The 6,269-nt window shown below is 30.6% G+C and overlaps 1 pseudogene; it reads right to left on the bottom strand.

The window, feature by feature from the left end:
• Positions 1 to 3,331: 3,331 nt before the first annotated feature.
• Positions 3,332 to 4,782, bottom strand: LOC137650827 (uncharacterized; annotated as a pseudogene).
• Positions 4,783 to 6,269: the final 1,487 nt, after the last annotated feature.

Below are 6,269 nucleotides of genomic sequence, written 5' to 3'. Positions count from 1 at the left end.
GTAACAAGTAATTCTGATAATTGGCATCACAAAAAAATATTTTGTGAAGTTGTTACAAGTAATTCTGATAATTGGCATCACAGAAAAATATTGTTATGCTGTAACAAGAAATTCTGATAATTGGCATCACAGAAAACTATTTTGTTAAGCTGTAACAAGTAATTCTGATAATTGGCATCTCAAAATTTTTTTTTTTTTTTATGCTGTAACAAGCAATTTGGATATTTGGCATAACAGGAAAATAGTTTGTTAAGCTGTATCAAGTAATTCTGATAACTGGCATCTCAGAAAAATATTTTTTTAACCTGTAGCTACCAGTTCTGGTAATTGACATCACAGAAAAATATTTTAAGGTGTAACAAGCAATTCTGATATTTTACATCACAGAAAAGATATTTTGTGAATGCGTAAAAAGCAATACTGATAATTAGCATTGTAGATTTTTTTTTTTTTAATTATCATTTCTGTCCACTTGAATATGGTAAAGTTACTAAGGTCGTATAAATCATTTATATCAGTCATTGGTTCCCATTAATGGTTCTCAAAGATTTTCTTGAACTTATTCTTCACCCCATAAATAGAGTTTTGTCAGCTTTGTATATTGCCATGCTTTGTATCATGTTTTACTTATTTGTGATCAGCGGTAATCTTTTTTGGGCTTTTTGAATTTCCATGCTTTTCATATTTGCATAAATAATTCCATTAAAGAGCTAAGGGAAGTCATTATTTATTCGTGAAACATTAGTTGTATATCTTGGAAAAGGGAATTATTCCATTTGGCTTGAAAATGGTAATTGCTTCGATGTTGATGTATGTTGCTTGGTGGAATAACGCAATAATTCGTGCTTCAAGTATACTATCATTGATGGGAATTTTATCGTTCTATAACAATGAATCGTAGTAATTAAGCGAGAGAGAGAGAGAGAGAGAGAGAGAGAGAGAGAGAGAGAGAGAGAGAGAGAGAGAGAGAGAGAGAGAGAGAGAGAGAGAGAGAGAAATAAATCTCCTCACTTCCCCTCTATCTTTTCCCTTCCATTTTCTTTACATGCACAGAAGTATAATTCACCTTTCAGCTTTAAATCATCAGACTTCGTATCTCTTCCATCGCTTAACTTTTCGACGCAAAAGTTCTTTTTGCTCCAATCTATTTTCTCTTCATTGATCTGGTGATTTAACAGCATCTAACTCCTCTCTTTATCCAAGCTCGTTTTTATTTCACGTTCTCGGATCAGTGCTTTCTTCGTCAGGATAACTTTTTAACTATCCTGATTCTACTAGGAACAATTAAGTCAGAAGCATCTATTTTAAAACTTATTTACTAAAATAATAAAAGTTATTCAAACACATGTGTATGCAATCATATCTAGTCTCTCTCTCTCTCTCTCTCTCTCTCTCTCTCTCTCTCTCTCTCTCTCTCTCTCTCTCTCTCTCTCTCTCTATATATATATATATATATATATATATATATATATATATATATATATATATATATATATATATATATATATATATGTGTGTGTGTGTGTGTGTGTGTGTATATATATATACATACATACATATATATATATATATATATATATATATATATATATATATATATATATATATATATATATATATATATATATATATATATATATATATATATATATCATTCATTCATTTCAACTCTGACATAACTCAAAAAATGCTACTTTTCAGGAGAAGCAAAATAAACTTTTAATTGTGTAATACAGTACCCCATGGAACTTTAAACGAGGTATTTAGCAATGAATTTTTATTTCATGATTAAATGTAGTACATGACATCCCATATTAAGAAAATACATTTATTATAAACATGCTTTGTGCCTATTTGAAAAATAAATTTGGAATTATGACGTTATTGCAGGATATATACGCATTATCCACTGTTGTAACTGAAGTTATGACTATATTACAACAAAAGGAGAAATAAATAATGGAAATAAACAACTGTTATTACACAAGTAACAGTTTACATAATCATAAACTGTGTGAACAAAATAAAGTAAATCACAAAGCTGTTGTACCTCTGTATTTGAGTCGCTCCTTTTTGACAAAATATGAACTGTGTGAACAAAATAAAGAAAATAAAGTTTTTGTACCACCGTATTCGAGGCGTTCACAAACTGTGAGCATAATATAAAGTAAATAACAAAGCAGTTGTACCCCTGTATTTGAGGCGTTCTTTTTTTTTTTACTAAATGATCAAAAAAAAAAAAAAAAAAAAAAGATTAATCTATATTCTTATGAAGATTATCAGAAAATTACAGATTCTCATAAAACCTCTTATAAAGATTAGGAATGAGGCTTCTCTTGCACAAATAGAAGATCTTCTTTCTTCTTGGATGTTATACCTGGTTTGTGACCAAAGCATGGTGGAACTGTGAAGGTTCCTTTTGACATTTTTTTCTTGAGAACAGTTGCTTCCTTGAAATTTTCATTATAAGAATGTTTGTAAAGTACTGAATTTGGAGATTCTTTAGTAACTTTCAATATTTTCACTTCAGAAATTTTCAGCTCCTTCATGTTCATCATTGGACCAATTTCGTTAGCCAAAACTTTAATGTTCAAGAAGAATTCATAATCACATTCTTTCACCTTAAAAGCCTCTCCTTTTTTTCTTGCCATTCGAACAGCGGTTATGAATGTTTCTGGAACATAGATTGGTCCACTCTTAAGGAGTCTCTTGACTTGCCTTTCTATCAATGAGTGAGCTGAATCGCCCTCATTCTTAGAATGTCATTTAATGAGAAACTTGTGAGTAATGGAATCAAGGTCCAGATTATTTACTGCATATAAGTGGAGAGCTAACATAAACTTGTTTTTCTGCTGACCACCGCAATTTTCTGAATAAAAAATAATATCCTTCTTACCAGCTTCACAAACTTTATGGATATAGTCAAGAACACAAGAACCAAGTTCATTTACTCCATGATGCCCATTGGATTCATCCCATCACAATTGTTAGATTTCAAGTCATAAAGTGTAAAATTAAAAACATTTAACTTGGATTTATAGTAAAACAGGGATACATCTCCTTTGGGCAGTTGGAATACAGCTTGCAAATCATAAACAGCTACAGCAGCATTTGATGATATTTTATCACTAGCTTTTTCAGATCTTGACAATTTTTTTTTATCAACTTGGTGCTGATCATGCTTCTCTTGCAGACTATTTTTTTTTCAGTTTTACTTTCATTTTCAAAGGTTGCACATGTGTCACATTGATCTTTTTTCGTGGTAAAAAAAGAAATATTGAAATCTTCAGTGAACACCTTGTAGAACATAGAGTAGTTCCCAAACGGTGCATTATTCTCTTTGCATTTTGAAACAATCTCTATGGATATCAGCAACAGTCTTGCTTCCGTCAATGAAAATTATCGATGTATTAGCCCTGAGGTAATGACTCTCAATTTTTGGAATGGAATCAATATGAGCCTTCATTCCGTCCTTGATACCTTCATCAACGGTGTGGTGATTACCGTGCTTACCTCTCAGATAATTTTCAATCAAATTTTCACAAATTTTGTTCTTCTTTTCCAGGATTGTGCGGATAGGGCGGTCATTAATATATAATGTGTTTATAAAAAAAACAATTTACACACCCTAACTCTTCCTTCATTCAATTTGGAATAAAAAGCATTGTTAGGTTTTCTTTGTTGTCTTGTACCTCCGAGACGAACATATCTGTACTTTGGTACAGTTTGATCAATTGCATTAGCAATAAACTGTCTTTGTTTGTCAATATCACTAAATTCCCAGTAGGATGCAAATATGGACATTCTTTGATTTTCAGTAAATTTCATTGAGCACCTCAACCTGCCTTTTTCCCCGCAAGGCGGCTTTACTTTTCTTTCTTCCCGTTCTTTTCTCTCTTTGGTATGCATTACATACCGTTTTCCTTCATTTCGTAGTTTTTTCCGGAGACCTCGCCCCCAATTTTCAGGTCGTTTCTTCCTTTTCGAACCTCTTTTAGCTGGTCTTTCTAATTCTTTGTTGACCTTATTTCCAAGTGTAGCAGCGTCACTATTTCCACGTCTAGCAGCATCACTATTTCCAAGTGTAACAGCGTCACTATTTCCAAGTCTAGCAGCATCACTATTTCCAAGTGCAGCAGCGTCACTATTTCCAAGTGTAGCAGCGTCAAAATTTTGATTCAGAGAAGAGTCATCGTCATTACTATCAACTCCTTCTGAATCTTCGTCGTAATTTGGTTCATAGTTCTTATCTACAACTGAATCATCAGAGTCTAGCACATCTGGGGAAGCTGTATGAGTTAATGATGAACTGCTCTTTGAAGAGGATGATGAGGAACTGCTGCTTGATGAAGAGGTACTGTTTGATGTAAAACTATGCCTTGATAATGAACTTTTACCTGAATTTCTGCACTACATTGTCGGCATCTCTACACTCTTGGTGTTCTGGGAAGAACTTGGTGGTGTTCGTGTTGGTTTGCTAGGACTTCGACATTCTTTCCTGCAGCAATGTAATCAACAGAATTATTATGTAACATGTATTCTCTACAGTAATGATGGCAATTATAATTATTATACTTGCATTACGTAAGAGATATTTTAAAGGTAAAATTTTTTATCATCGTTGATTTAATTATATGAAATAATAGACAAATCTTATTCCTTCAGCAGCTTACCTGACTCAGAGATATTTTCAGTCACTTCAGTCTCCTGCGATGATGCCTCTTTTGTTTTTTCCACCGATTTCAGTGCCAACTGTAACAGTTGTTTACCTCGACTATTCATATTTACCTGTATTATATTGATTTTTAGGGCAATCACTCAAACTTTATGCTCAGAGTAAATGTCTTGACTGTAGCTTTAAACTTATCCTAGTATCATACTTTGTTGTAAAAACAACATAATCAAATATGTATCATGACTGACATATGCAATTCTGAACAGTTTTGGTTCAATAATGTCATAAATATACTTAGATCTAATTTCATATAGTCAAGCGACTGCTTGCTTTGTTGTAAGAATGACACAAAACTAAATATTTCGATTGCGCGTACACTCTTTACTTTCAACAACGTCATATTTTGATATATGTAGGCAAGAATTTTAATAAATGTTGTTTCAATATCGCATTAAGTCTAAATAATTCACTGTTCAACAAAAATTTATGATATCAAACAATTACTAACTTCGTCAGAACACTATCATAATAAGAAATGTCACTGTTGCAGGAACAATAACGATGCTTTCTCTGTAACAGTCATGACGCAACTGAAATACAACAGTATGACAACCAAACGATAAGTTTGAATTTAAATGAGTCACTATGCCTTGAGCGACATCTAGCGGCCAGTTTTGCTACTATAGTTATAGCTTTGGTTATTATCACAAATGAATATAGAAAATGGCAAATTCAGTGGTATAGATAACTCAAAATCTTCAATTTTTGAGTTATGTCATTGTTGATATGACTGAGCGATTATATATATATATATATATATATATATATATATATATATATATATATATATATATATATATATATATATATATGTATATATATATATATATATATATATATATATATATATATATATATATATATATATATATATATATATATAGATATGTATATGCATATAAATACATTATATATACATATATATATATATATATATATATATATATATATATATATATATATATATATATATATATATATATATATATATATATATATATATATATATATATATATATATATATATATATATATATATATATATATACATATATATATATAATGTATATGCATACATATATATATATATATATATATATATATATATATATATATATATATATATATATATATATATATATATATATGATCCCTATGTCTATTAACGCAAAGGGCTTCCGTTAGATTTCGACAGTTTTCTTTATCTTGAGCTTTTAAATCAATAATTCTCCAATCATGATCTTCCTCTACGCGCTTCATAATCCTCAGCCATGTAGGCCTGGGTCTTCTAACTCTTCTAGTGCCTTGTGGAGCCCAGTTGAAAGTTTGGTGAACCATATTGTTTCATTGTCATACACCGATTCATGTCCATACAGTAATACCCATCTCTAGACTGATATATAGCTTGATTTTTTTTTATGTAATAGCAGGCGATTAGATTTACAAATTTTACTTAACCTAGCCATTGTCTGATTTGCTTTTTCCAATCTTTCATTAAACTCAAATTCTAAAGATCCTGTATTAGAGATCATAA

The sequence above is a fragment of the Palaemon carinicauda genome, chromosome 12, assembly GCF_036898095.1.
Source record: "Palaemon carinicauda isolate YSFRI2023 chromosome 12, ASM3689809v2, whole genome shotgun sequence".
NCBI classification, from domain to species: Eukaryota; Metazoa; Arthropoda; class Malacostraca; order Decapoda; family Palaemonidae; genus Palaemon; species Palaemon carinicauda.
This window is presented reverse-complemented; position numbering and strand designations above follow the sequence as displayed.